The sequence below is a fragment of the Chenopodium album genome, chromosome 11 (assembly GCF_948465745.1).
Source record: "Chenopodium album chromosome 11, dcCheAlbu1.1, whole genome shotgun sequence".
In the NCBI taxonomy this organism is placed as follows: domain Eukaryota; kingdom Viridiplantae; phylum Streptophyta; class Magnoliopsida; order Caryophyllales; family Amaranthaceae; genus Chenopodium; species Chenopodium album.
In genome coordinates, this window is record NC_137844.1 from 50673847 (window position 1) to 50682299 (window position 8453).

An 8453-nucleotide genomic window follows, 5' to 3' on the forward strand; every position below is an offset into this window, starting at 1 on the left:
TATATTATACGAGTATATTTTTTCACCTTAAAATATTACTATAGATATGTTTATTAAATTTCCATCTTGCTTATTTAAATTCGAATTTAAACAAGTAAGAAGGGTTTCAAGCTCAAACAATATTTCTTTTGCCAAGCTCGAACAAGCATTAAGCATATTGAAATGTCGGTTGAGCTCGGCTCCAACTCATCTATTAGCCCAATAGGTCAACATCGGCTCGGCTTGACGGGCTTGTAGACATACATATATAGTATTAAGGGCCTGTTTTGATTGACAAAATTGAGCTGAGCTGAACTGAACTGAACTGAACTTATTGGAGCTGAACTGAACTGAACTGAATTGAATATTTTATGAGAGAAGGAAATTAAGAACTGAATTGAACTAAATATTTTATGAGAGAAGAAAATTAAGAACTGAACTGAACTTATTGAAACTGAACTAAATTGAAAATAATGTGAAGAGAACAGGCCCTAAGCCGCCGAATTTTATATACTGCATGCAATACATGGAAATTGACCAATAAACATGCTCTCCATAAGAGTACAGAGTATATGAAAATGATTGAAATGGAATTTAGTTAAAAGGCCCGCCCCAAAAATAAGCCAAAACATATTGGGGACAATGATCTTAAGGAGCATGTGTGGCCTTGTAAATTCTGAACCTCATTCCAATTAGGTTGCTAAAAAAACGTTTCTAAATTATATGCATGAATTGAGATCATTCCATTCATGTCCCTTATATACAAGTTGAGACTAGTCTTATTGTCTTAATTTCTATCCCATCTCACATTTCTGATCTTACACAGAGAGAACAAGAAGAGCCAGAAGATAAGAACGTAGGAGGCCAGGGTGTAATTTTACATCTAGGTGTTGCGAACATTATTAACCTTAGATTTATTCCAAAATAATTCGTACTTGATGATGTAACGTCTTTCGTTTTCATATTAATCCCATGATCAATAACATTCTCCATCTTAATCCAAGTTAAACAAGAAAACTTTACATCCCTACTTAACACTTAACACTCTAGGCTAATCTAGTAAAAACTAAAGTAAAAATACCTCAAATCACCACTAATCTAGTATAGTGCCAAATTATCCAAATCTAGTTTAAATAAGAGGTTCATATTTATCATCCTAATTTTTTGACTTAGATATTATTCCAAAAAACAGAAGATTTTTTGCACCTGGAAACTTGAAATGGTGACAAAAGAGACGGATAGGAGGCAAAGGGGTAGGAAAAAAGGCAATATTGTGTCTTTTGGTTAAGCTAAAAGCATTTTTAATTATTTATTAGTGGTCTAATTATTTTATGACACTTGCCCTCTTAACATTTTATTAAATCCTATTTTTCATCCTATTAGCAAATTAGATATTGTTTTTATTCGCTTATAGTATAAAGAAATGACTATATAATATTCATACTAAGCATAACAAGTTGCATAATAAGGTTGTTTTAGCTTTATCCATTAATCAAGATCGATTAAGAATATCAACAGGCAAACTACTCTGGTTGTCTTACATGTCAGCAATGATAAGTGGTTTAACTACTACAGTATTCAAGTTAGCCATCCACTTTGTTTCTGAAAGTGTGACATATATACATGTGTACATGCGCGAAGCCACTTAGGTGGAGTTAAGTGCAGTCATGAGTACTAAACTTTCATGATTGTTGCAGTTTAGGTACCCTAGTTGCAAAAGTTGCAGTTAGGGTACTCTAAACGCATTTTGTTAAGTATGTTGTTAACTAAGAAAAAAAAAAACCAAATTAGCTGCCATAGTTGCAAAACCAACTTTTCATCACTTCCCAACTGTCAAAAAAATTAATCACTATCAACACCAACAGCTCTAGGTAGCATTTTTCACACAAAAATGATAAAAAAAAAAAAAAAAAACAGTTTTGTCCAAAGTCTAAAAATTAAAAAAAAAAAAATTAAAATCAAAAGGTCTTCATACTTTAAACAAAAACACCATCTATCAGGGATGTCCTCAAATACATCAACTTTCCCACCATTATACACTAGTCCACTGTCAAGTGTAAACTGACCAAAATCCACCATGGTGCACTATCAAACAAGGATTAAATTGAAAATCTGTAACAACATACAAAAAAACTAATAAGAGTGATAATTAGAAGGAAAAAAAATCATTTCATTTATTAAAATTTATTCATAACATCAACTTTAAATTTAAAAATTTAAATTTTATCAATATTCAAGCACATATACTGTTGAATTATATTGTTCAATTAGAATTGTTAATTCATACTTTAAACAAAAATTCGTACCAAAAAAATTGAAATGCGAAGAAAATTAAAACAGAACAAAACCCTAAACCCCAAAATAAAAATTACTAGCCACATAATCACAATCCTAATTAAACAAAATTATAACTATATTTTATCAACAACAAGTATTAAACAAATGAAATTACACAAATTACAAAAAAGAAGTAAAAAAGTGAAAATTACATAATGCATATCTTTGGCGGGAGACAAGTGTGGTCCAAGCCATGGATTATTATCTTCAACCATGATAATGGAGTGAAAAATTAAATAAAAAAATTAAAAAATAAAATAAATAAATAAAACAGTGAAAATGGTGTAAATGTGTGATTGAAGAAAAATGACTGAAGGAAAAAGATTAACTTGGGAATTCGTTGAAAGGAAAAATGAAAAGGCGGCAACAAAGTATATCACTGTATTCTTCATGACTTAACTTTTTTTTTTTTGACGGCCTTCATGACTTAACTTGGGAGTTGTATATATTGGACCAAATGAAGAAATGTGACGGAACTTTAACGGTGTTACTTTTTAGTACCCTCTTTGCAACTTATGCAACTAGGGTACTCTAACTGCAACTTTTACTAAAGTTGAGTACCCTAGTGTGTACTTAACTCCACTTAGGTGCATAGGGTGTTGGTTGAAACACTACTAGATATAAAGTACTCCGTATATGATTAATTCTTATGCAAAGTCGTGTATCGCCCAATTTTATTAATGCAAGAGATACTCCGTAGCAGGCTAGCAGCCCTAACAGAGTAATAGTATTACACATTAATAGCGACTGCCACTGCCATATCAAGCTTGAAGAGCCAACTAAGTTAAGATATGAATACGAATTAAGGAAGTATGAAATGAATGAAAGGAAAATGTTTGCATTGCGAAATACAGCTTTACAGATTACATGAAGAAACTATACCTTTCCCAGCTTCTCTTTGCTGCTTCCACTAAGATCATTTTTGCCTTTAAAAATCGTGGCAAAATAGATGAAGTAGAAGCAGCAAAAAGAAGCATAGAGGAAAGAAGTAATACTATCATATTTCACAACCACAAGGTTCACAACACAACACAACATGTGGTCTGCTGATTCACAGTTTTTCAGATACACTACAATTTGGCAAAAAAAATGTACTAGAGTTCTTAAAGCATAATTTGTTGCTCGGATACCTTGCTGTAATTCAGGTCTACAAATTCAGATTGGATATTCCAGAAAACCGCAGCAATAGTTTGTTTCTTCATAATCATTTTTGCAGCCGTTTTGGGTGGAAAGGGTGAAAGAATACCATATGTTCAGACTTCAGACCTTTTGTGTGAACCATTTTTGGCCCATCTGGTCTGATAGAGTTTTGCCCTCCAAGGAGCTATAAGCTTCAGCGCACCAAAAACACATTTCTTGTATGAGAAGTCTTTAAAACTTTCATAATCCCTCTCCAAAACAAAGCAATGGCTGTCTTTATATTCAGCCTGATGGCCAACCTGTAAGGCTGTATCCACACAGCTCTAAAGGGTCAGAATAAATTGTTTAAACATTTTCTTCTTTTTGCACAGTTGATGACACTTCTTTTTATGTTCCATTCAATTGTAGGCGCTCAAGAAAAATTCAACATATTCAGAGGCAGAAGTCTATACATTTCACTTTCATCATGCATGTTCCGCACAATCAATCAATCCAAGCCTTAATCCCACATGTTCCGCACAAAAGGGAGGAAAATGTACAGCATTTGTCTTCAGTTATATATCCTTTTACAGTCCAAAATTGTGCATCACACAAATTCGAATCAAATAACCAGATATTGTTTTGTTTCAACTATTCCTTAAAAAAATTTCACATCCCCTATGCATAAACCATGGCAACCATTATTACATACTTCGTACTTTATACCTCATATAATCTGCTCCCTCTGTCCCTAAAATAAACCACATATTTATTTAAAGCCACCCCGATTCGATAAGCCACTTTCTATACTTCGTATTTAAGTCAAAATTGTTAGAATATATGGGAATATATTCTCTTGTATATATTAGTTAGATGTATATATCTTCTCCTTAATTATCTCCTAGTAGTTAGCCTAGGATGACTCTTGTACATTGTATATATATACGATTTATACTAATGAGAAAGGCAAGGAATTAATCCATCATATCTTTCATGGTATCAGACTAGGGTAACGATCATACGCTTCCGCCGTGCCCTAGCAGCTTCGCCACCATCTCCCTGCTTCTCTTTCTCTTCTCCTTCATTCTCTACTTTTCTTCTCTCATGGGTAACTCAAAGTCCTTTTTTCCTCCTGCTTTAATGGTTACGAACATTCGCAACCACATACCGGTTACTCTGGAGATGGACAATTCCCAATATGTGACATGGGCGGAGCTATTTAAGATTACTGCAAGGTCTCATAGGGTTCTTCATCATATCGTGCCACCACCTGCAACTGCCGCGAAGACACCTCCGGCGCCGCAAACTGACGAGGAGGAGTTGTGGCTGACCCTTGATGCCACAGTCTTAGGGTGGATTTACTCTACTATTTCCTGTGATCTTTTGAATGCGATTATTGAACCCGACTCAACGGCACAGGCTGCCTGGAACAGGTTACGGGACATTTTCCAGGACATTGAGAATTCTCGTGCCGTGGCCCTTGAGCATGACTTCAGTAATACTAATACTAAACTGGAGCAATTTCCTAATGTCTCGGCTTATTGCCAACAATTGAAGTCCTTATCGGATCAACTCAAGAATGTAGGGGCTCCGGTCTCCAACCACCGCCTTGTACTTCAACTAGTTGCGGGTCTGACTACTGCCTATCAGGGGGTTGCGACTCTCATCCATCAAAGCAAACCCCTTACCGCAATTTTACGAGGCCCGCTCTATGTTAACCTTTGAAGAAGCGGGTCTGGCGAAAACCGCGGCCATTGAATCTGATTCGGCCATGGTTGTTGGTCTGTATAGGAATGGTGATGTTAATTCTAAAAATTCATCATCGTCTCGACATAATAACAACCGCAATACAAGGAACAATGGTGGTCGTGGTAAGGGCCGCGGTGGTGGCTTTGGCGGAAAGGGGGGTAACCAAGGTGGACAGACCGGTGGGAGAGGCGATGGACAGCAGTAGACCGGCAGTTCCAGCCAGCAGCAGCAGCCCATGTAGGGTGGCCAGCAGCAGCAGTGGCCATGGCCCATCCCTCCATGCTCGTATCCAGCAGCTCCATGGGTCCGGCCTCCCAACCAAAATAGGCAGCAGCAACCTGGGCTTCTTGGGCCTCGATCTCAGCAGCAAGCCTACATGGCGTCAACTCCAACTCCTCCTGCTCCAACAAACATTGAAGCTGATATGCACACTCTTGGCTTAACTCCTCCAGATGCAAATTGGTACATGGATACCGGTGCTACTTCTCACATGGCGTTCGGTCAAGGTAATCTCTCGTCTTATTTCAATTTGAGCAAAAATCGTGGCATTGTTGTTGGTAATGGTCAGTCAATTCCCATTCATGGTTATGGTCACACAAACTTGTCCTCTCCTCATCCTCCCTTAACTTTACAAAATGTCCTTCATGCTCCTAAAATCATTAAGAAATTGGTGTCAGTTCGTAAATTCACCACTGATAATTCTGTTACTGTTGAGTTTGATCCTTTTGGGTTTTCTGTGAAGGATTTTCAGACGGGGAGGCGTCTAATGAGATGTGATAGTCGGGACGAACTTTATCCCATCACCACCACCATCAGCGAAACACAAGCCACACCATCATCTTTTACTGCTCTCGCACCTTCCCTATGGCATGAGGGTTTAGGTCATCCCGGAGCTTCTATTTTAGACTCTCTTAGGCGGAATAATTTTATTGAGTGTAATAAAACTCGTAGTACTACTATTTGTTCTTCTTGTCCTCTTGGAAAACATATAAAATTGCCTTTTGTTTCTTCTATTAATAGTACAATGTTGCCTTCTAACATTATCCATAGTAATCTTTGGACATCTCCTGTATTGAATTATACGGGACATCGTTATTATATTGTTTTATTGGATGATTACTCTAATTTTTTGTGGACTTTTCCATTAGTTAAGAAATCCCAAGTTTATTCCACATTTCTATATTTTAAAGCTTTCACTCGAACTCAATTTGAAAGGGAGATAAAGAATATTAAATGTGATAATGAGAGGGAATTTGATAATGGGCCGTTTTGGGATTTTTGCAAACTTAATGGATTATCTTTTTGTCTTTTTTGTCCTTATACATCATCACAAAATGGGAAAGCAGAACGAAAAATTAAAACCATCAACAGTATTGTTCGTACTCTTCTTGCCCATGCTTCATTACCTCCGTCCTTTTAGCACCACGCTTTACAAATGGCAACCTATCTTCTTAACATTCTTCCAAACAAGGGATTAGGCTACGAGTCACCTTTTAAAATTCTTTACCAAAAAATCCGACTTGTTCTCATCTTCGTGTTTTTGGGTGTTTGTGTTATCCTCTTTTCCCGTCTACTACGATAAACAAACTTCAAGCCTGTTCTACACCATGTATCTTTTTGGGATTTTCGCCTAACCATCGTGGCTATAAATGCTATGATATGTCTTCTAATAAGATCTCATTTGTCGCCATGTTATATTTGATGAGACCCAATTCCCCTTTTCCAAGGTGCATACTCTGCAATCTAATTCTTATGATTTTTTAGATGAGCATTTATCACCATATATGATTCATCATTTGGCTCAATCGAATTCTCAACAGGTGGACCGAGTGGTACTTGTCCGCATGGACCAAGCCCCAATCCCTCACTCTCCACCTAGCTCTCTAGCCAGCTCCCTCACTGCACCTATCACCTGTCCAGCACCATCACCGCCCACCTCTCTTGGCCCAATTACATTCCCAGGCCCATCCCACCCTAACCCAGCTGCTCATAGGAAATCGACCCATCGGGTAGTGCAGCCCACTCCTAATACCACTACTCGCCCAGTAACACGCAGCCAGAGGGGTATCTTCAAACCCAGAAAGCCATTTAGCCTTCTTTTTGAGGGTATAAAATCCCCTTTGCCACATAATCCAATTTTGGCACTTCGAGACCTGAATTGGAAAAGGGCCATGACTGACGAATATAATGCTCTAATTGAAAATAAGATGTGGGAGTTGGTGCCTCGTCCACATGATGTTAATGTGATTCGTTCTATGTGGATTTTTACTCGTAAAGAAAATTCTGATGGTTCTTTTAAGAGGCATAAATCCCGTCTTGTAGGTGATGGCAAGACACAATAGGTTGGTGTGGATTGTGGTGAGACTTTTAGTTCGGTGGTCAAACCGGCTACTATTCGCACCGTGCTCAGTGTGGCTCTATCAAAGGCATGGCCTATTCATCAGTTGGATGTCAAAAATGCCTTTTTACATGGTGACCTTAAGAAGACGGTGTACATGCATCAACCTTTGGGTTTTTGTGATCCGGATTTTCCTAATGATGTCTGCTTGCTGAAGAAATCTCTGTATGACGACCTAAAGCAGGCTTCTCGGACTTGGTACAAGAGATTTGCAGACTATATTTCCACACTTGGGTTTACTCATAGCTAGTCTGATCACTCACTCTTTGTCCTTCGACAAGGTACTTCTATGGCATATATTCTTCTGTACATGGATGATATTATCTTGACAGCTTCTTCTGATGCACTTCGCAAGTCTATTATTTCTCTTCTTAGTTCTGAATTTGCTATGAGGGATTTGGGTGCGTTGAGTTATTTTTTGGGGATAGCTGTCACACGGCATAAGGGTGGTTTGTTTCTCTCTCAGAAGAAGTATGCTAGGGAAATTATTGACACATGTCATCTTGTAAACCTTCTCCTACTCCGGTTGATACTAAACCGAATTGAGTGCTTCTTTGGACGCACCTATAACTAATCCAACTCTATATAGGAGCCTAGCTGGGGCTCTACAATATCTTACTTTCACGAGGCCCAATATTACTTATGATGTGCAACAGGTGTGCTTATATATGCATGACCCTAGAGAGGAGCACATGCTTGCTCTAAATCGCATTTTGTGCTACATACAGGGTTCTATTGACTATGGCTTGCATTTATATCCATCTTCGATTTCTACTCTAGTTTCTTATACTGATGCTGATTGGGGTGGATGTCCTAATTCCAGGTGTTCAACGTCTGGTTATTGTGTTTTTCTTGGTGACAACCTGGTATC